The 24,285-nt window shown below is 35.5% G+C and overlaps 1 protein-coding gene across 11 annotated transcripts in view; it reads left to right on the top strand.

The window, feature by feature from the left end:
• LOC109048914 (forkhead box protein P1-B) overlaps window positions 1–24,285 on the top strand; it is a 180,392-nt gene that overhangs the window by 48,837 nt on the left and 107,270 nt on the right. For 7 of the 11 annotated variants that reach the window (XM_042726359.1, XM_042726357.1, XM_042726355.1 and 4 more), the window contains one exon: window positions 13,269–13,333. The gene's annotated coding sequence lies outside the window, so the exon portion shown is untranslated. Of the gene's footprint in view, window positions 1–6,801; window positions 7,120–13,268; window positions 13,334–21,870; window positions 22,023–24,285 lie in introns of those variants that run through there. The other 4 variants (XM_042726354.1, XM_042726351.1, XM_042726358.1 and 1 more) reach the window with 3 other exon arrangements.

Below are 24,285 nucleotides of genomic sequence, written 5' to 3'. Positions count from 1 at the left end.
CAGTAGTATAGACGTAACCAAAATTTTATTTTAGCCAAACCCATTCCAAACAAGGTTATTATATTATTATTACCTTATAGACTCAAGAATACATCTATTCCAGACACGGAAGACGCTCTGATTTGAATTTACAGCATTTATTTTACCAACCAAACATTTTAGCAGTACACACACATACATTTAAATTAAATAAAATTGCCGGAAGTTTGCTTTGAGTCTGCGCGAACTCATTACGCGTGGTGGCGTGCACAACATTTTTTGTAACTTTCCGCACAGCTCTGCATCAAACATGCACGAGTTCAGGGTGATTCTAGCCGAACATGCACGTCTGTGCCGGTGTTTGTTTGAAACAGAAGCAGTTTAATGTGAAGTTCAAACTCCATTAGGTGCTTTTTGATGGAAAACATATTTTTGGAAATAGTTGTTTGCATAGTTTGTCCAAGGCTTCTTATTTAAGGTACGTTTAATTTTTATTGTATAAAATAGAATTCATTTAGATATTAATTATACACTATTTGCTTAAAATTGTCTTGTGTTTGATGTGAAATACAGCCAATAGTTTAAGATTGTTTTAAGTTTGTAAATAAAGAAATTATTAATTCATCAACTCATTCGTCACAAGACTTGTACTGGAAAATGACTTCTTCTCACTGGTGATTCCTGACGGTTTTAGAGGACAATTACTCCTCATCGCTCCCCTGTCGTTTCAAAGGATAGTACAATGGCAAACGCGACAAGTATAAAAGCCTCATCCGCTTGGGAAGATGCGCTTGCAGTCAGTGGAGCCAGGCGTAAGTATAAATCCCACTTAACTTTGTTGTCGTCTTTTAAATAATGCCGCGAGTGGGGCTTGAGGAAGTGACATCGCCTGTGTCTGCGCAGTGCGATCTGATGCAGCTCCTGAAGTGAGACACATTAAAAAGAAATTCTGCAAAATAATAATAATAACGCGACTAAACGAGATGAAATAAAGTTATAACATTTAGTTTTGTCTCGTTTTGGTCGGTGAAAATGAAGAGACATTTTAGTTTTTATTTTGTAAACCACATTTAGTCTCATTTTTATTCGTCAACAATATCGCATTATACATTTAATTATAGTCATCGTCACATGACCAGCATTTATGTTGCGTCTCGACTCGTTTTCGTCACATGATAAAGGTTCGTTGACGACGACATTTAGTCATAATTTTCATTGACGAAGCAACACTACTGCCACGAAAATAAAGCATAATTAGTGCTGTTGGCCCAAAACACAACTTTAAATATCTTTTATGCTAGAACAAGACATTTAAATATATTTTAAAAACTACACTACACTACACTACACTAGACCTTTCGTTTCATATCATTATGTAACCACGATAATATCGCGATACCAAGATATTTATAATACCGTTACATCCCCAGTTATGAGATCTAATTGTTTTAGGCATAGTGTGATACAGGATGTTCAGCTGTTTGAAATTTTTGCCTTTGTTTTTCATATGTACTATGTGAACCATAACCAAATCAGAATTCAGTGGGATTTTAAATTATTGTACACTGTAAAAAATTATATGGTCGATTAGTCATTTGAACATATCCTTTTCCATTACTTTAACCAATTCCAACTTAATTTTTATGTTAACTGAATCAAGATTTTAAAAAATGAGATGAAGCCAGTTTGATTATGCTCAAAAACTGAAGACTGATCCTAAGTTTTTAATTTGACTTTTTTGACAGTGTACGATGTAAATTCAGCTTCCTGTTTCTGTGACTGTTTTGGACAGGATTTATGCATTTATGGTGCAGCAGCTCTCATTGTGGATATTTTTGCATAACAATGTCTTGTCAGAATTAAATATTCATAGTTATCTGAAAACAATCCATGGTTCGGACTGAAATGATAGTTGCTGTAATAAATATAGTCACTTGTAATGATAGTTCTGAATTTTAATGCTGGTCTATGAACATAATAAAGGCAACATGAAAGACTTGCCATTCAATATCAGATAGCCAGGGAGAAGCAAATGATTTCAAATATTTGATATTTAAATTATTTTCAAATGAACAGAGAAGTGAGCAGAGAGAAGGGCGAGGAGTTTCCCCCGGTGGTCCTTCGGGGGCTTTGTTTCTGTGGCGTTGCTCATTAGCGAAGCGAGTCCATAGAACCGGCACGCACACACCGAACAGAGACCCTGAGCGTGGCGTCGACATGCACACACTCGCTCACTCTTTGAGGGAAGGCTGACCGAGAAGCTGTCCTGATTAAAATGACAATAGTCTAATTAACTCGACCTCTGTGTCAGTGCACAAAACAGTCGCTTGGCCTGCCAATTTCCTTTTTTCGCACTATTTCTTTGTCTTCTCCTTTCCAGAAGTGAGAGATTTTTCTCTCTCCGTCATGGCGTGGTGCTCCAAACCGTTTCCGAGTTGTGCTAATGGCAATTATTTTCATAAGCTAATTAAATCCAGGGCCTGCTCTGTGTTTCTAGCTGCAAATCCTTGAGGGACTTATCTTAAGGCTAGCGCTGCAAGCACCTTTAAGCAGCAGCCTGTTAGTAATTGAGAAAAGGGGATATACTTTTAAAATGTTTGCGTTATATCTAAATCTAAATCTCGAATTTGAGAAATAGCTCATTTTAGGCAGAACCAGGGTGACTTAGTGGCTAACCTCCCTCACCCTGTTTTTCCTCCAGCCCGTTCCAAAGTCAGCGAAAGAGAGAGAGATAAAGAGGAAAAGAGATGCCAGACGAAAGCAAAGGAAACCATTTCGCTGACAAGTAGAAGAACACTAAGCCAGATAACGTCGAATCTTTAAAGCTCTTAAACAGACACCATTCTGAAAGTTGTATTTTCTTGCCCCCGCAATCTGTTGCCATTATTCGATTGGATAATCTCATCTGAGGGCGGAGAAGAAAAAACAAGTGGAAAAAAAGAGAGAGAGAAGAAAAGAACCGCTTAGATGAGTGGAGTGGAAAGTGCTTTCAGTTCTATTATCCTTCTTTTGGTGATTGCGGCCCATAGGGAGATAATTACGCTTTAGTCTTGAGTTAATGAAACGAAAACTTTCTTTCTTTTCTCTCGACTGAAAAGGAACGGTTGATCTTTTGTGCCACTATCTGAAGACATCTCCCACCCTTGACAGGGGCACATTGAGGATGCGTTTTGTTTTAGGCTGAAAAAGGCCCCCCCTCTCCTTGTACGCACACACTTGGGCTGTCAGTTGAGCAGCGATATGACACATCCTTCAGCATATTGAGTTGCCAGTTCCTCTCGCTTCAGATGCTCTTCCCTGTAGCTCCACTGCTAATAAAATACACCCAAAGAAACAAAACAGAGAAATGCTCTCAACATAACACATAGCCTTTACTCAAAGCAAAAGCAACTAACTTTTTGATGCAATACAATAATTATACAATAATACAATAATTTTGAGTGAACAAAATAACTCCTATCTAATGAGCAGTTTGGTTTGTATAATGAGCAAATTACAATTAGTGTAATTCCAATAACTATGCTTTCAAACTGGAGCTGTGGCTTACTAGTTAGTACATGCTGTTTATATTTCGCCTGGTTGCTTATGGAGTCCCAATTCTGTTTCTAAATAATAATAATAATAATAATAATAATATAATGATGTTTATAATAATAATAATAATAATAATAATAATATAAAATTATTATTACTATTGTTGGCTGTTATGAATTGTTAATGTATTTTTTTTATATAATAAGATTTTGTTCTTGTGAAGCTGAATGTGTCTAGTGCTACTATTTCTACTACTATTACTACTAAATATTTTTACTATAATAAAATAATAAAATAAATTATTAGTGGTAGTAGAAGTAGTTGTTGTTTTGAAGCTGGGTGTATACGGCAAAGCATATTGTTATATAACATTATATTGATAAATATTTAAAAATATAAAATAATTCATTATCAGTATTATTTAGATTAATTTTTATTTTTGTGTGATTCAATACTTTGTTTCTAGTGCTAATAATAATAATAATAATAATAATAATAATAATAATAATGTGTTGTTTTTGCACTTGACAATTACATCTTGAAGTCATCATCTCATCATGATGTTTGTTAGGCGGTTTTGTTTATTGGTGTTAGTCTTTATTGGTGCTTACAGTATGTGAGAAATGCAGGGTTTAATTCTGATCTTGTCCCGATTCCATTCTTGGCCTCTGTCTGTTGTTGTCTGTGAACCAAAATAGCAATAAATAAATAAATAATAAAATAGAATATATTTATCTTTAAAACATGTGTTTGTGCAGCAAGGTTGGGATGAAAGTTTATGTTTGTGCACCGTCCATGTAGAAGTCCACATCTGGTGTGTGGTGCTTTAGGACCGGGTTATTCTGACCCCTCCTCCTCCTCCTCTCTCACATTTCATCATCTGTTCTGCAGCTCTCCACTTCTCACTCACTCATTCTTTGGCCTTGCTGGATCCATCTGCTGTTATTATTTGCCTCTGGTAATTGGCTTGAACAATGGAATGCCTGTGTGTCCCCCTTGCCTTTGAAACAAGACACCCTGTTTATTTTCTGGAGGTTCTGTCTGTGCTCCCTCTTTCTTTTCCTTTCTCACTCACCTCATCTGTCAATCCTGATCCCTTCCCCTTTTCTCTCCCCATCTTTCTCCATCTCTCTCTTTCTAAGTTTCTCACTCTCTGCTCCTTTTTTAAGTGTGTTGTGTGTCACTTAAGTCATACATGTAAGTGCGTTTCTGAATGAGTGTCATGCTCGGGATTCTTTGCAGGAATGGGTCATGATTGCTCAGCTTACCGTCGATCATGTGACATTACATCTCTCAACAGCCTCTTTAAGGTTGAAAGAGAGTAAGTGAGAGATAGGGAGAGTTGCAAGAAATAAAGCACCATATTATTGATCTGCACTGTCCTTTTTACCTCCACCTACATCCTGTTTGTCAAGTTGTTTTCATTCCTAAGTTTTATTAAAGGGGTGGTTCACAGTTTTTTTTCTAGGCTTGATCGTGTTTATGGGGTGCAGTCTAACATGTGTTAATGCTTTGTTTTTTTTGTTTTTAAAAAAACATTATTTTTCACATAGTTTACCTTTATTCCACACCACTCTGTCCCTTCTCTGAGAAACGCACTGATCATTTCCTGCTTTTCTGAAGCCCCTCCCTCAGAAATAGGCAATGGGATCTGATTGGTTAGCTAGTCCAGTGTGTTGTGAATGGCTAAAACGCCTCTATTGTGCATCTAAACATTCCGCCCCTCGCCTCAGCGGCATGTGCTCTGGTTGTATTGTAAACAACAGCATCGTTAATATTGCTTATCAGTTTGAGCCCGATTGAGCAGCAGAGGATATTATTAAGTAGGATCATGCAGAACCTGTGCAAGCATGGCGTTTAATGTTTTTTTTTTTTTGTTTGTTTGTTGTTGTTCCATACTTTTAGATACGCTGTTATTTGTGAATGCTACTGCTTATGTTAGCTTTTAATATATGGTTTTATCCAGATTAAAACTTTAATACAGTATAGCAACTGCACATGCGTACATGTTTAACTCTTCTCATAGCTATGTGAAAATAAGTGCATAATTAGAACAATTCATTGTTGGAGCTGAGCTGAATATGAGAGAGAGACAGAGAGAGAGAGAGAGAGAGACAGAGAGAGAGAGAGAGAGAGACAGAGAGAGAGAGAGAGAGAGAGAGAGAGATACATAGCGTGTTAAGTGATGATGGTTTTGTGGATTGATTTTGAAACTTGTGAATCTATTAGAATCATTAAAAGACAGAATCGCGATTCATATATGAATAGATTTTTATGTGCACCTCTAGTTTTCTCTTCCTCTTCTCTAAAGCAGCGCAGGCCTCGCCCCCTTTGCTGCCTTTTCCCGAGGGCGGGGTTTATCTGGGTTTGTTACGTCACAAACCTGGGAAGTAATTGTAGTCCCTACCAGCCATTTTTGTAGGCATTAAACTGCCAGAATTTTAAAAGACTCCACTTAAATTATCTCCGTTTGCATTTAACTTTCAGCTTCGTAACTTTGCAGATATTTTTTATGCTGAAACAGCAACATTACACACTAACTAACGTTAAAAAAGTGAAATCACAATCAACCACACCTTTAATAACAAGCATGTAAGTATATTTAATATTACTTTTGTTGATAATGTGTGAAGTTAAATGTGCCTAATGCAAAGCAAAAATCAAAACAGCCAAAACAAATTAGTATTTTTTAAGGGGTCATATGATGCTGCTAAACATTATTTTGTGTGTTTGGTGTAATGAAATGTGTTCATGCGGTTTAAGGTTAAAAAAGCACATTATTTTTCACATACTGTACATTATTGTTTCTCCTGAAACACGTCGATTTTCACAAGTCTCCTCTTTCTGAAAAGCGAGGTGTGCTGTGATTGGCCAGCTATCCAGCTCGTTGTGATTGGCCGAATGCCTCAATTTTATAAAGAATATCTCTTTGGATTTGAGACTTTAGTCTTTGTAACTTCACAGATCTTCTTTATTCACCAAGAGCTTGTAACACTCCAAAGAGAAAGGAAAATTTGAAATCACATCATAAGACCCCTTTAATTTTGAAATCACATCATAAGACCCTTTAAGTCTATTTACTCTTGATATTGTTTATTATATTATATTATATTATATTATATTATATTATATTATATTATACATTTTGCACTTACTCATTTAGGAATCATCAAACCAAACATTTGTAGTTTATCTCCAGTGTAGTCCATTTCTCCTCAGCTGTAGTTTGATTAAAGTATTCCAGGGACAGAACGGGACAGGTATGCGCTTCCCGGCAGGCAGTGGTGCGATCGGTGCCAGCCCTTCATTTGCTGAGTGTTTGTGTTTATGCAAACGGAGGCCCTCTTCCTGCATATTCAATCTTCGACTCAGGCTTTTGTTGTGTTTAGACCGCATACCTCCAGCCCCCGAGACGATAGTGCATGTGTGTGTGAGCCAGAGAGCGCGAACGGGGCAAGGCTGCTGGTAGCATACTGTTCGCACCTCACTTACAACTTGATATAGAGGCAGCTGGTGAAGAGAGGACTTTTGTTATAGTGCAGATCAAAGTGTGGGACGCTGAAATTATTTGGATTTGGCTTGTGGAGCTCTGGGTTATATTCATGGGTAAGTGTTAACAGACTTTAAGCGATGCATTTACTCTCCCTGTTGCTTGCTGGGCTAAAAATACTGTCTAAAACGCTTACGTTTCTGACTGTGCACCTCGGACCCCCCTCGCTCTCACTATCTCGCTCTCTTTCTGAGCAAACCACACGGTGTCTGCCTCCACTCTCTCCTGTCCAATTAGATCTTTGCCTCAAAAGGAGAAGTGAATCTGTATTGAGAGATTTTGCTCTTTCCTCAGTAACTGCGCTTACTCTCACTCTGTCTCAGTACAGGGAAATGGAATTTGTGGGTTATTGATATTAATAGTGGTGCACAGGATCTGTGGTCAAAGGAGAGAAGTGAACGCATGAGAAAAAGAGAGAGCCAGAGAAAAAGAAGGCGATTGGTGGGGAGAAAGAGGAAACATGATGTCAGAGGAGACGTTAAAGCATGGTTTAGATCATACAAAGAAATTAACCATAATTATAAATTATATGGTAAAAAAAGAAGTATGTGTAATAGTTAGGAAATCTATAAAAGTCTTTATTTAGCTCTTCTCTGTCTATCTGTCTGTCTATCAGCCACTCTTCTGTCTTCAGTGTCACATGATACTTCCGAAATCATTCTCATATGCCAATTTGCTGAAACATTTTTTATTATTATTAATGTTGAAAGCTGGTTAATGTTTTGTCAGAACAGTGATATATTCTTTTCAGTATTTTTTTCATGAATAGTAAAGTTCATAAGAACTGCATTTATTTGAAAGACAAATATTTTGTAACATTATAAATGTATTTGCTGTCAATTTAATACATTCTTGCTAAATAAAAGTATTAATTTATTTAAAAAATTAGGAATGAAAAATAATAAATAACAGTAAATAATAATAGTATAATAATAGTAAAATAATAGTAATAATAGTAAAAAAAAAATCCAAATATTAGTTTCTCTCAAAGTTTTGAATGGTAGTCTATATATCGGCAAGACAGATTAATTGGCAGATATTTGGCCATTTCTTCTGAAATATTTGTAAATGGATAATGCACATTTTATAATTATTTTTTTTTTCTTTGCATTAAGCATTTTGTAGGTTTTATTTTATTTTTATTTTTATTTACAATTTTGTGTATATCTTATTTGCTATGTGTACTGTAAAATTGAACAGCCATATTCTCTAGATATTGGCATTGGCAGCAGCCATAAAAAATGGTCAATGTATAATGCACATGTAAAGTAGTTTTTGAGTTTGCGTTTTCTAAATATCATGAAATCATATTTGCTATGATTAAATTATATTACATTGCTAACCCTAGTCTCTAAATATCTATATTGGTGTTAGACATTAAAAAAATATTCTATTTCACTGCTCATAAAGATAACATTGCATAACTGGGTCAAACCCCTCTGTTTCAGGGTAAGACCTGTGTTAACCCTCATATCCTTAGTCCTTAGCTCACTTCATTTACAGCGATATCGTTGACTTGATTGCAAATTATTGCACAGATACCATTTAAACTGAACTGAGCTGCATGATGACATCACTGAATTCAATGATGAACTGCCTTTAACTGTCATTTTGTATTATTGACACACTGTTTTCCTAATTAATGTTGTTCAGTTGCTTTGACGCAATCTTTTTTGTTTAAAGCGCTATATAAATAAAGATGACTTGACTTGACTTGACTTAGCTGTGTAAATGTCATGTCAGAGAGTTAGAGAAATCGCTCTACGGTAGTTCCATGCTCTCATGGCACTGGTCTGTACTCAAAAAAAGTATAATCCAATTACAGAAAAAAAGGAAAAGAAAGAAGAGGGGGAGGTAAGCTCAGAAAAGAAAACAAGTGCAGCTTTTTATTTATCTTTTGGATGATTTCATTAGAACATGTTTTGAAAGTCTGGCTGGGCTGTTTCTGGTATCCAGAGTGAAAGAATGCTCTATTCAGCCCTCACTCTTGCCTGTTAACATTTAAATAGTGTAAAGAAATGCACTGCCTTATTTGTTTTGGGATAGGAACGAAGTACCGCTGCCTTGGTATTAAGACTGTGAAAGCTATGTGTGTGTGTGTGTGTGTGTGTGTTGTGTGTGTGTACTCTGTGTACTTTGTTCTTAGCTCAGCAAAACGTGAGGGAAGGTCTGAAAAAAATGTCTAGACTCAGACAGCCTGACATTCAGCAGACTATGTACCGACTCGCTTGGCCTCCAGAAGCTCAAGTGACCCACGTACAAGCCCAGATAAATTAGGTTTCGCATCTGTTTGCATGTCGGAAACCGCCGTTGTTTACACGAACGTGGACGTGCAAAACAATGGGCGAAGTCTGCTTGTAAGCGAATTACAAAAATGACTTTCAGGTTTTTGGGAATAGTTGAAATGAATCAGGCTCTGGTGAGAGAGTGAGTAGGAGAGAAAGAGAGTGAGACCTCAGTTCAGTCACCTTTTTGTCAGGCCTTTGTAAACAGCTGCATTTGTCTCAAAGTGAGTCATGCAATTTTCCTGTATTTCAGAGCACAGACAGTGACTTGGAAAATCATGTGCACACACCCTAAAAACAAACACAAATGGACTCAATATAGATATCACAGCCTGTCCTCTGCTCGGTCTCTCATTCGCAGTCCCTCTTTTTCTGTTTTCTCCTTTTCTGATGTGATTGTCCTCTGTTGGTTCAGCGTTTAAGGTTTGAAAGTTTAATCGAAAAAAATCACCCAGACATTTTAAAGAATGTTTACTCTGTTCTTTTCCCTTTTTTGACAGCAGGTCCATACAACTTGCTTGCAATATTCCAAGGGCCAGATTTACTATTAGCTTGCACCAGCGCAAACCCTCCTTTGTCGTTAAAAACTATTGTCAGGATTTACGAAAGACACGAAGTGGGAAATTGGCGCTGAAAGGCATGGACACAGTTATTTTTGCAACTCACCTTATTAAATATGCATTTGCAGAAGTTTCCTTTTTGATCTGTAAATTTATGGGAGCAGAGTCACGCACCGCGATTTACTAAGCTTTGTGTTTGTCAGTTCACTGGTATTTGCACCCAAAAAAAGTCTTAAAACAGTCAATAATTTGCGCTGCTCTTTGTAGATTGCGCTGTTCATTATGGAAATGAGATGTTGCGTCTGTGTTCTTTAATGTGAACCTTGTCAGTAAATCACCCGCAGAATTTTCCCCTCCCATCGGTGCTTTTATGGAAATGCGCTCTAACGCTAATTTGACCTGTTTAGTAAATTTGGCCCCAAGTCCCAAACCGCTTTGTATGGTTTGTAGAAATAAATACAATTACTGTAAATTTGAACTATAAAATTAATGAATCTAAAATCTTACATCTAGCGAGTCAAATAGACTACTTTTATGGTGTTTTTTGTCATTTTTATGTTTTACAGTCACTATAAGTTTTCATTTCATACAAAAGAGAAATAGTAATGTTCCTCAAAAAAATATTTTCTTTTTTGTTTTACAGAGGAACAAAAGGAAACTGTTCCTGTAATAGTTTTACACAACACCATTCTATAATATTTTTGTGCAGTGCTTGTCAGAGAACACTGGATAGATTTGCTTCCTTGACCAATACGGGAGAAGAGGAGCTGGTCACAGCCTATGAGCTGCACTCAATCTCTGCATAAATTAATATGCTAACGAAGCATATTCGTAAGCATAAATGTTCATTTATGACCCCACTGCAGAAGTAGCCACAGATATGCTATTTAAGCATTCGCAAACCGATTAATGGAATGGCTTTGCTTGGTGGTAAATATTCATGTGCTCTTGTGTTTTTGGTGAAGTGAGGAAAGAGATGGTCCATTAGATGGACTGAAGAGGCGTTCATAATGACTACCAGGGCCTTTTCCGTTAGGATTGGCTTGGTTTTAGCCAGGAATCGGTTTGAGTGTGTGATTCGACAGCCTGTGCGATGTAAATGCGGTCAAATAAGAACAACATTTTGCAGAAGTCCTCTTCAGGTCTGGTTTTATAAATGAGATTGTTGATATTCATGTGCATGATATAATTTTTAGCCATTATTGTCATGTATGACCAAGGTTTTTACCGAATTCTAGGTCAAACACAATTACTTTAATATTTTATTAGAATAATAATATTATATATATAGGTCATATTTAATTTTTATCTTTTAAGAAATGAATACTTTTGAGAAATTTTTACTTTTTTAAAAAATTAATACTTTTTTGTAGTAATGACTGCTAAAATTTCCATAAATAAATGGAATTTTAATCTATATTAAAATAGAACTATAATAATAAACTGTAATATTTGAAAAGTGAGTTAATTAAGTCTAAAGGGCCAAAATTATCTATAGTTGAAGAAACACCTTTACACAAGAACATAAAGTTGTTGTTTTTTCCCTATTCTGTGTGTTTCTTCACTATTATCTTCAGACAGTATTTAGCCCATGTGCTCATTTAGTTGTCTCTCTTGCCGTGTTTCCTTCAAAACACACCCATGAAGCCGATCATCTCAGCAAGTTCCCCGAGCACCAGAGTGCTGGTTCTTTTCCTTCTCCAGCTGGGTCTAACAGCATGAGCGTATTTATTCACTCCCCAGGCCTCCATCACCCCGCTGCTCAAAACACCAGCATTACCTCCAACTTCATGCATTCAGTCTGGACTGTTATCGATTTAGCAGCACATTACGGTGCTAAAAACTGAAAGGTAACTGCTGTTGTGCGTTTCTCCCCCCCCCCCCCTTCTGTTCTCAATGCAAAACCTTCTCATCATTAGGACGAGAGAACATTTGTCTAAATGAGCGTTAGGCATTTCAGTAAACTCATTTAGCACCTGAGACCTTAGCAGGTGATTTGAATAAATGATGTTTAGCTTTTTAAGCTGAAAAATTCATCACCTGTCACCAAGAGCCATTGATTCATAACAGCAGGGATGACGTCTTAATTGAAGTCTAATGAATTAGAATGAGAGAAAATGGTATCAGCACAAGATACGCGGAAAAGACATACGGTCCTTGTGGTGGCTGGTTTTTCTAGTCGCTGTAAATGCTGACCACCCACCTTAACAAGGGCGTTGAACAGATAATTGATGCAGGAACATGGACCTGCTGTACCAATGTGTTTTATCTGCGCTCACTTTACCTGAGATAAACAGAATCACTCTGCTCAAACGGCCAGCCACTGTTTTGACTGCCAAATGTAAACTGCATATTTTTTCACGTCCGGCTAAGCTTTCATGCTTTTATTCAAATCCCCAAGGGATGCTGGCCTATAGTATCTTTCTCAATAGTCTAGCATTAGAATATGCTCTTAGAGTATATTGAGACTGTAAATGTGAGCTTGTTTGCCTCACTGGCTTTTAGGAGGAAATACTTTATAAAAAGGCATTGTGGCAGATAATACTATGACACTTTGAAACTGAAATTCATGCATTATGGCTTTTATGTTGTATTTCATGGTACTTCCAAGAATACCATGGTAATACATATTGGTAGTAGTGTGACACCATGCCCAAAAAAATCATACTTTTTAAAAAGATTTCTATTTAAAATCAATTGTGTTCTTTTGAAGTGTCTCTTATTCATAAAATAATTCTGAAAAAAAAAAAAATGTATCATGATTTCTAAAAAATATTAAGCAGCACAACTGGTTTCAACATTGATAATAATATGAAATGTTTCTTGAGCACCAAATCAGCATATTAAAATGATTTCTGAAGGACTATGTGTCCCTGAAGACTGGAGTAATGATGACAGTTTCTCACAGAAATATATTATAATTTAAAATGTATTACAAATAGAAAATAGATATTTTAAATTTTAAAATAATATTTCACTACATTAAAGAGGCTTACACAAGAGGCTTCTTTTAAAAAGTAAACTCTACTGTACAACTGTTGCTTGGTATAAAGTTAAAGTTTAACCCTAAAAATGAAATGGATTAATAAGGGCGATGACTCACATATTTCCATATTGTAGTTATCGGTTAAAAGATAAAAGTGTGTTTTTCTGTTCTCTCAAGTTCTGTTTAGTAGATGATGTGCTTATTCGGTATGTCCATGATTGAGCCCTCATTAGTTTGTCTGCACCATCAAAATAGCTCACCAAATATAGCTTACTTTTAATGTAATTTTGTACACACAGAGATGACTGATGGTTTGTGACAGCTGCAGTAATTTTACATCTACAGCTTTTCCTCTGTGCTTGTTGTCTCTGCAGGGCAGGGAGGTTAAACGCAGCGCTGGAACTGAAGACGGCCGCAAATAAGCAAGTCCTTGGAGAAGGTAAACAAATGATTAGTTATTAGACTCCAGTAGAGCTGTGTATGAGAGTGGATGCACATGTGTGTTTGTTGACTACAGAGGGCAGGTCTTGTGCTATTATTCTATATCTAGTTTAATGAATCACTTGCTCTTGTGTTTGTATGCTTTTCTCAAGGTTGAGACTAAATGAGAGGTTGTTTATTTTTGTCAAAGTTTACCTCTAAACAGGACGCTTATTTGCCTAACTTCACAGGTCTTTTATTCCCTTCTTGTTTTTGAGAAAGGATTTGGTTTTTATCAGTCCTTGTTGAGTTGCTGAGAAATCAGCATATTTTAAACAGTCAATGTTATTAATAAGACTTTTTGAATTATCCTGGTACTATGATGAGGATAATTTAGCCAGTAGTGGCACCAAACAGTATGTGAAATGATATTTGGTTTCCAACAGGTTTCCCAACCTGTCTGCTCCAGAATGGAACAGCCCTAAGCAGCTGACATGGAGACCAGAGCAAACCATAGAATTGAAATAGGGGTGTTCACGTACAGTATTAAGGCACAGGGTGTGAGAGGGACTGAGTTTGTGTGTCTGTTCTATCTCTAACATAGTGGACAAGGAAGGGACTTCCCATCCTTTCCCATTAGCTCATGCTTACAGACACATTCACACACACCCAAATACGCAAACCTAGTTCACTATGTCTGTTTGTTTTCTCTTACTGTTCTTCTTACCATATATACACCTTCTTAAAAAGCTACCCCTGCCTTCATTCTGCATCATTAGTCTGTTGACCTCACTCTTTTGTCATTACACACTACAAACACTGTAAAAACTACATAGCAACCAGTACCTTTGTCCTTTGTATTCTTTTCAGTAAAAAGATATTGGAGATTATGACAAGAATGATGCTGAGGAATTACATTAAACTGATTTTGGATATTGATAACTTTACAGATTTTTAAACTTTTTTGATTTATCATACACTTTGTTCTAACGCAAAAAAATACTTACTTACAGTATATATTTTATTCAGTCCACTTCTCGGCAGAAACACACATTTATTTCTGTATGGATGACTGATACAGTCCTATCCCCACTCAACCACACTTCCATAAGTTAAAGTAAGTGTATATCCACTTAAACTCTGAGTAAATTTTCAGAGAGCTAAACAGCAGGGGAAAATATGATATTTGCATGCTGTGTGGCGCCTGCCAAGGGCTAAATTGGAATGCCTCTGAAGATCATACACTTGATTATTTACTTTATTTGCCTCATCCTCTCGTTTTACGGCAACCACAAAGATGGAAATTCTGAGGTAACACCAAATGAAAAGTTGTATATTGATGCATGTTAGGGCGCAGGGGTGGATTAGGGTCCATGTAATAGCTCTTCCGAGTACATTTTATTGCTTACTACAAAAAAAAAATGTAATTCTGTGTATCAGCATCAGGTTGAAAATTGCTTTGTATTAGCATTAGCATTTGGTAAGCCCCTAATTCCCCTGTTTCTACAGCTGAGTGTGTTTCTATGCATTTACAAGTGCTTCCGATTCGTAGGAGTTCACTTAAATCTCTTTTTCTGCCAAAGCTATGAACATAATAAACAAGCCAGCATGGCTAAAGTGCCACATGGGGGAGATTGCTAACGAGAAAGTTAAATGCTTACGCTAGTCACACAGTTGTTTATGCGCCCGTGTGCATAACTCCAGAGAGGTTTATAACTCTGCTGTAATAAAAATAATTTTTAGAGCGGTAACATCTGAAATGAAAGAATTAGCGCCAACTTCTCTTTTTTTGTTAATCATGAAAGTGTCAGCATTTTTCTATATTGTGGAAGTGTGTAATGATAATACCATAGAAATACAGTATGGACGATTACAATAATCACAAAAAATAATGGCACTGCCATGGTGCTAATTATTTTAGTAATGGTACTGTTAAATAACTGTTTGGCTAAATTAAGCCAAAATTATGACGTTGTATGATTGGAAACAGTTGAAAAGGACAAAACCTCAGAGGTGGAACATGTCCAAAATACTTTTCCTTCTAGGTTATTTTTATGTTAGATAATATTTTATCCAACATATCTAAGAGTTCTGTGTGTGCAATTAACATAATGCATACTTCTTTGTATGGACAGTAACTGAGTCACATATCAAACGGCACATATCAAAGATATTGATTTGGTTTTTGATTCATGCAAAGGTCTTACTTTTGGACTACTTTTATGGTGCTCAAAGCTTAAAATCTCTAAACTGATTCCAAATTCACTGATATATTTAGTAAACTGAAAATCTTAAAAAGGAAAAGTTGCTAGGCTATTTTTATCTAACATATCTAACAGATTTGTTTCTCTACTGACTTTAATAAAAGTTAGATGCTGTTTATTTACTAGAAATTGCAGAATGAGGCTCTTCTCTAAATGCTTATAAGAAAATGACAATTACAAATCCATTATATTTGTCTTGGTATTGATAACTGAATGAATTCTGTTCTCTTAGAGGAGGAAAGGCTTTGATATAGTTGGTCTGCCACTGCGTCGGAGCGAGTCTTCATGACAGAATCTTTGTACTGAATGGAAGTGATGGCAGTCAGGCAGGCAGCAGTCTCGGCTTCTGTCAGAGGAGTTGTCTTCAGAGAGATGAAAGGGAAATCTGTCCACAAAAACGCTCTGCGAGGAGTGTGTGCGAGAGTGTTTGTCACATATATCACAAAGCTCAGTTTGTCTTCTTTTCATCTGAAGACATACTCTGTTTTTTCTTTCTTTTTTTGCATCACTTTTCAATTCCTTCATCCAACTGAAAAGAGATGACCGTATTTTAAATGGGTCAAATTGAACAATAGAATGATTATAGACGGTGCTTCCAACATCCACCGGTGCTTCTTTTTTTCTTAAGTAAGGTTGTGTTTTTTTACTCTCTAGTTGTTTTGTTTTCTTTGTACTAGCAATGCAAATACACCACACGGTTGAACTCATTTTGGTAAGAGGAAAGTGAAATCATTAGCACACTGTTGAAAATAACAGGTAAGCCATACAATATGGGCTTAGCCTTAGCTTGCCTTCTTTAAAAATACAACTTACAATGATCAGATTATGTTCATAAATCATCATAAGCTCCAAGCATTCACTGAAATATAAAGTATATTCCCTTAATGACTCACATAGGTTGATGTTGATTGTTCTCTATCCAACATTTGTTATATTCATGGTCAATATCATTTTGGCAGTGCCTTGCCTTGGTATTTATTTTGAGGAAGCAAAATCCCTTTTAGGGATGAAGCACCTGGGCCTGGCTGCTTAATGGAATAGCTTTAACATTAAGTAAATAAACAGCTTGCATTTGAAAGGTATGAGTATGTGTGTGTGTGTGTGTGTGTGTGTGTGTGTGTGTGTGTGTGTGTGTGTGTGTGTGTGTGTGTGGGTTTGAGATTGAGTGAGAGGGAGGGGGAGTGTATTTGTGCTGTGGGGAGGAAAGGAGATACACCTACACTAGTAAGCTGAAGTTTTGTTGTGGCTTTTAAACTCTGTAATAATACTTTGACTTTGGACTTTGTTAAAGGTGAAGTGTGTAATCTCTGCACCGCTTTTGGCACCAAATGGAATTACACAAAAACATTGTGTATGCAATAAATGTAATGCACTAATGTTCCTTTGTATGGGAATCAAGGGGTCTGCAACAGGGGGTCTGAATCAGTCCCCCCCCCCCTCAAAAAAAAACCCTGCTTTGAATGAAGAAATTTCTTTTTTTAAATACCTCTCTTTTTAAACTTTTTCTGAGCTGCATTATCTAATCTTTTTTTGCTAAAATATTGTTTAATACGGAAATGTAACTTCAATTAATGTTATTACATGGACAAAATAGCATGGACTTTACTTGTCTCTGATTTTTTTATTCTCACTTTAGATTGAAATCTAATTCAACATATCAAACAAATAAAATGAACAGGCATGTTAAAAGCAGATCTATTCACTGTATGTTTTGCACCAGGTCGTGGACCAGCCGCTTTATTTGTTATTCATAAACACAGTCCTCCCAAACTCGGGGGAGGGAGGGGAAAAAAAGAAAGAAGACGTGGAAAAAAGAAAAAGAAGCAAAGAGCTTAAGTCCAGGACTGAAAACAGGAATGACAAACACCATTAGCTGAAAAATGTCCATCTCATTGCAACTATGTTATTGTTTACTTTAGCATACACGTCCTAATATGGTTTCATCTCTGTTAAAACAGTGCAGAAGGAAGGCCAGGGGCCCGGCCCAGGGTAGAGGCCTTTAAACTGCCACTTAGACTAAAAGAAACAAATGTCACAGGCCTTGCCACTCATTATTACATTATTCAACCTTACCCACTTCTTGGCGTGTGTTTGCTAATGATATTTAAGCTTTTTGCCTCGCTGGGTTCTCTTTCTCTTGGTCTACAGCTGCTCATATTTCATCCTTCCTTATGAAATGCCTTCATTAACACAGGTGTGTTTTCTGCATTAACCAATTTCCTATTGTAACAGGAAGTTGGGGAAAGCCAGTAGCCTTTAGTTTACATCATGTACAGTCAGTTTTTTTAAGGTAAGTGTAGTGTTATTTTTCTTTTAGGGTATGGTTTGGACAAAAAAATAGTGCAGGATGGTTCATTTTCCCTAAATGTTATTTTTATTTAGTTTTATTTTATTATATTTTGACATTATGGAAGAAATGTCATGAAAATTATTTTTTTTTATTTTTATTTTAATTTTATTTAATTTTATTTTATTTTGTTTTTATGTTATGAATGTCAGAACACAAAACAGTAGCTTAAAGGTGTAGTAGTAATAAACTAATAATAATAATTTAGTTACCACACTCTCATGCCCTTTGAAATACAGTCAGTTTCTTAAGGCAAGGACAACCAAAAGGGGTACTTCGCGTACCCGCCGCCGCAAGAGAGGCGTTAACTAAGTCTGCTTTAAAATTAATTCGCGAAACTACCGCAGGTGGCACAAAACGGCTTGCGAACAAAATTGTAATGAGTAAAAGGAGGAGGCAATAACATGGTTCAACTTTTCCCTAAATGTTAGGATTTTTATTTATTTTGTTATTAAACAATCATTTTATTATAAATGTGTTCATTGGACATGCAGATCGAAATGAGAACGGTCCAGCATGTTATAATCATTATTATAAGAAATGTCATTGAAATGATTTTCTGTTTCAGCTCTATAGCAACGTTCACCGTACAGCAGCGGTCCACTTTCGCATATCTTTGCTAAATGATATTTACAAGCCTATCTTTACCTTTACTAGTTAAGGTCTGAAATAGGCACAGGAATAACAATTTATGGTTGTTATTATTCATTTATTTTTTTGGTTGTTTATATCTCAAGCAATATAATATAGCAATTTTATTTTATCCATTAGGTCGACCGATAGTGGAGTTGCTCTAATACTGATAGCTAGCAAAAATAACTAGAAAATGGCAAAACGAAAATAGGCGATTACTATCGGTTAAAATTTGTTACCACACTAGGCCTGGGATACTCCAGGGTTTTTTTATTTTTTTTATTTTCATTGCGATTAACTTCGGCACATCTCAGCCTTACTGATAGTTTTTATAAATGGATACTGTTTCATTTAAAAAAAAATTCAAAAAAAAAAAAAAAAAAATTCCAATTAATAGTCCTAAATGCCTGTTTACTAAAACTATTTACTTGCACTGTGACCTTTATTAACCTTCTATGTAAACTCCCTTGAGATTTGTAAAGGCCATTTTAATAGTATTAGTCAAGTAAAAAAGGATTAAATCAAATGTCAATTATTAATATTCGGCCTTGATATTTTAATTTAATATTTGAAAATTCCTAGTTAATAAAACAACAATTGTTATTCTTGACCTGTCCTTTATTTTGTACAGACAACCTCTTGGGGAAAATATAGTTGTCTGTAATTAAGACATTTTGTTGCGTGGTTTTATATTTTTTCTTTATTTTAGTTAAAGAGGGGCATGTATAATTTGACGTTCCCCTTTTTTTAGAGGCCCTACTTAAACAAGAAAAAACGAATAAAATGCATTTTACGTAAAAATTATTTTTCACATCACCAAACAGATTTGTACTGAAGATAAAACAAATAATAGGGCACTCACGCAATTGAAATCCATTAAGGGTCTCCCTTTTAAAATCATTTTAATTAATGAAGCTCTTATTTACAATTCTGTTTTATTTTGGCCATTTTTTTCCAAAATTCCGTTATTTCACGTTTTTAAAATAAAGAAAATAATTTTTATTTAGTTTCACCAAGAAGTTGTCTGTTCAAAATTAAAGGGACAGGTAACGAATAACAAAAATGCATGTTGTTTATTGTTTTAAAATATAAATTCACCACTCCTTTTTCATAGTTAAATTAAAGTTTATTAATCAAAAAGCAAGTCTAATTAATTAAAACCATGAAACTTATACATGTTCACATCAGTTTTTTGGTTTTTCTCACCATGTTTTTTATTGTTACCAAATTCTGTGTTTTAGCATGTCTAATTATTTGAATGTATAAAACAACTTAATTTATTCATTTTATTTTATTTTCTTAAAGAAGCCTTATGATTTTCCCCCTCAAAAATTCTATGTTGTGTATTAAAATGTTTCTGGTTATAAAATCAAGGCATGAAACATTAATTTCATTTATCTTTTAATTACTGAAAATTAAGCAACCTTTTTTTGGCAAACAAAGGGGATTTACTATTAAAATTAAAACATGGAAGAAATGTTGTGTAATTATTCCTTTAAAAATAATGTTTGTTTCATTTTAGTAGTAGTAGTGGGCTATGTACATTCTACTAAAAAATAGACTTTAAATCAAATGGGACTTGTATTTTGACGGGTTGCCGTGAATACCTTTATAGTCCTGTCTATGTGATATGACGGTAGTTTTACTCAAATCAAACGGTCAGCTGCTGATGAAGTGACTCTCAGAGCAGTTCTGGAGATGTTGTACATGTGTTTACATCCTCATTTGGTGAGACGGCAGACGCTGAAATCACCGCGAGCTTCACGCATGCTTCAGTATATGTGTAAATGAATAAATGAAACCTCGCGCCTGTGCCATTCATTAACAGAGTCACGCAGAGCATGCAGGATTCATATTTAAATCGACTTTTGAAGCTTAATAGTTACAGATACTAGTCCATATCGCATTTGATTTAAGTGTAATGACCTACTTTTGATTAATTCATTCAAAATTTGACAAATTCCGTGACATTCCGCGTTAAACTGAATTCAATTTTTATTACTGGATTCCGCGATTCCGTCGCATTTTCCGCATCACTGAAATCATAGGGCCCTTCAATTATACCAGGACAATGTATACTCTCACACTTTAACTGCTTCTATTCTTGAACAAATAATGATTATCTAATCAAAATAAAAGAGCAGCGCTGAGTCTAGGAGAACTCACCGGTATCACGCACACTCCGGATACGTCGCGTTCAACTCGAGCAGCGGTCTAAAACAGTTTATTTATTCACCAAACGGACACAAGACTACTTCAAGAATGAACAAAAAGGCATACATAAGTTTAAAGTTAAGTGTTTAAAAAACGGAGCAAACGGAAAGAGCGATCTATATTATAGCTCTATAAATGAAGCATACAGACTTTATAAGAGCCACAGAAAGACAAACGTTTCGATAAAAATGCTCAATTTACAATTCATTATGTACATTAACAATGATTTGGGGCGGATATAATGTAATTTAATGGAAAACTATGTGAATGGCGCTCTGTAGCGCGGCAGGATTTTCTGTCAGCTGCGTTTAAATCCAGGTCTGAAGTTTCTCCCGCTGTTCAGCGTGCACCATCACGTGTCTAAACAAACAGCACATGCTGTCAGTGATTTCAACCACTAGAGGCCGCTCTGGAAAACTATCGGCATCGATTTTTGCAGATAACCGATTGTTCCCGCAATCAACTATCGGTGCAGATTAATCGGCAAAACTGATAAATCGGTCGACCTCTATTTTTAAATTATTCATTAGTCATTATCAATGTTATGGTCAGTTTGCCCAGATACTTTATTTTATTTCACTTTACTTTACTTTACTATTATTTTTTTCTTTTTTTGGCATTATGGTATTTGAGAAGAAATTGTATTAATTGTCATGAAAATATGATTATAAATTTCTTATTGAACTGTTGCCTTGTTTATTTAAAATTATTATTCATAATTAGATATTTGTTAATTTTAAAATATAAAAAAGTAATTTGTTGTTTTATTTATTTATTATTTTATTTCATTTTTGCAGTTAGAATTAGGAAGAAATTAGCTTAATCGTCATGAAATCATGAATATAAACTTTGATTTAAAAAGATTTTTATCCGAATGTTTATATCTTTAGTATCTTTAGTTTTTTGGGGGTAAGCTTAAGGTCCTTTTTAAATTTATTTTGTACATTTTGCTTTTGCCTTTTTCAACTAAATGCCTTTTATAGTACTTCTCTCTTTCGTTTTGTATCTCTCTTTCTCTCTCGCTCTCTCTTTCAGTCTTTCACTCTTTTGTTTGTTGTAGTTGCCTGTTCACTGGTTGCCTGTGTTTGTCTTGTTTAGGTATATATCAGCAGGGGATAAGGGTTGGTGTGTTTCAGAACAGATTAGTGCAGTCACAGGTTGTGTTCCTCCTCTCTCCACTGCACCCTCATACACGAGACTCCTCAAGCACTAGCCGACCAATCAAGGTCTTTTATTCTCTTCTCTGATTGGTGAGTATCTTTAGGACTTTCATTCTGCTCGTGTCTATAACGTGTGTAAGAATCCTTGCGATTTAATGCAGGTTATCAAAACACATGGCTTATATCATTAGGTGAAGGAGCCTTCATCAAAGGGACGATGAAGAACGCTAATGCCAAGAGAAATGACAGGACATGGATATGGCTTACAGCAGAGGAAAGGGCCCTTAAAGGGTAGATTTCTCTTTGCCCTCTTCCTTGTAGGTTAAGGATGTGGCCGGCCTCACCTAAATCCTAAAATCCTCATGCTTATGATATTTGCTTAGCACTATCTGCAGCTGTAGATGAATGGCATTCTGGGACATTGAGGAATGTTGAAGGTCAGCCACTGTAACCTTAGATCTGAATCAGGCAGACTTCAGTACAGGCTAAACCTAATCTATGGTTATATTGTCATTACATGGCTTTAAATTGAGATTAGAATTTTGTGGTGTTATTCCCTGCATTTTACTTACTTTTTTATCATCCTTTTTTCCTTTACATTTATATTTGAAAGTTTGATATGTCCTCTATTTCTTTATATTGGTGCATCTTATGGAACTCTGTTATATTAATGACTTTAAAAAGAAGAGTAATATTATTTTAAAATAATAAAAAAAATTAGTATGTACAATATATTTGATACTATATAAAACATTATAAAACATTCAAATATTTTTAAATGTATTTTTAATGGGAGTTTCATATGTCTAACCATTAATAATTGGCTTAGTATCCATACATCCATTGATTCATCTTTCAATAGGTCTCTGCTTTTCTCTATCTCTGTCTGTCTTTCACATTTATTTATTCATTTATGTATTTATTTATTTATTTATGAGAATTGGTAAAGAAAGGTGTTTAATTTTCATGAAAATATAAATATAAATTTGTTAGTGGTCCAAAAACAGATTTGATTTTCTTTAAGCAAATTATAATATATTGTAACATTATACATTATTATAACTTTTTTTCTTTTGTTCATTTTTGAGGATTTTATTTATTTATTTATTTTTGACAGTTTTCACTAAAAGATAAGATTTACACAAACAGCTGCCTTTCTCTCTTCATGTTCAGTGACTATATTTTGCTGTGAAGTGTTTTGCTACTTTCAGGCTGAAATAAATTGATTTGATAAGGTTCGGTTGTGGGAGTAATACCATATGAACAGGGATGCATAGATTGAGTTTTGGTTCTTTATTCCAAACGCTGTCTGGCTCAATCCTGCCTAATAAGTGCAAAGACAGATAAACTATTGTCACCTCGTGGAATGGAGGCGGATAGGACATAAGTAATCCGTATTGATTTTGACATTACAATGTTGTAAGTGATAACTACGTTAACAGCCGCTATAAAACCAAAGCCCTAATTAGGCCGTATTTCATACTAACCATTAGGTAGGCTTTTTAATTCAACGGTGATACCAAAGTGATCAATTTTCCTTGCATTTTGTGCTTTAGAAAAAGCAATGCACAAAGCCAGCTTTGTGTTTCAGGCAAAAGGGAACAGCATCGTTTTTTAACCTTCTCTTAATGAACTTTGTGTGGCTGTTGTTTGCAGACTTCAAGGTCGAATTCGTAGAATGGCTGCATGCATTTTGTAAACATGTTTACATGCAGACATGTGTAAATACAGTAAATGTGTACAGGCTCAGAGAGGCCATACCGGTTTACTCAGTGTTGTTTTTTTCTGATAGATAGTTTTAGCACTTCATGTGCGCATGAGTCTGTTTGTGCAAACGTCTGTGTGGCCAGAGGCTCGTGCACCTGCAAAAAACTATAGTTTCACAACCCCATAATGATGCTTCTGCTCACAATGAGCATCTGTTTTGTAATCGTGGGCCACAAGTTATTGAAAAAAGAAGAAAAGAAAGAAATAAAAAAGGGCAATGAAAGAAAAAAAGAGAAGAATGCTTGAGGAGCCGCGGTATTAAATATGAATTAATAGAATGAAGCCTATGCACGGCTGCAACAGCGAAGGAAAAAAAAAAACATTAATAAAATTTATGTTACTGGCACGTAGGTACATTTGGACTTAGTATCCTTTAATTAGAAGTGAGATATTAGCATTTCATAGGGATTTACACAGGGAAGACGCTGCCGCAGACAGGAGCACTTTCATTCCGCTCTGTTCTGCATGTAATGAGCGGTGTCATTAGTTGATGGAGAGGATTCTGCCCCGACTCTACCTTGAAAGGCACGTCATTTACATACTTCTTAGCAATACGGCCTATAATGGATTCCTCAGTGAATAAAAT

The sequence above is a fragment of the Cyprinus carpio genome, chromosome B6 (genome assembly GCF_018340385.1).
Source record: "Cyprinus carpio isolate SPL01 chromosome B6, ASM1834038v1, whole genome shotgun sequence".
Classification (NCBI taxonomy): domain Eukaryota; kingdom Metazoa; phylum Chordata; class Actinopteri; order Cypriniformes; family Cyprinidae; genus Cyprinus; species Cyprinus carpio.
The sequence above is the reverse complement of the archived record's forward strand: the minus strand, read 5'-3'. Positions and strand labels throughout refer to the sequence as shown.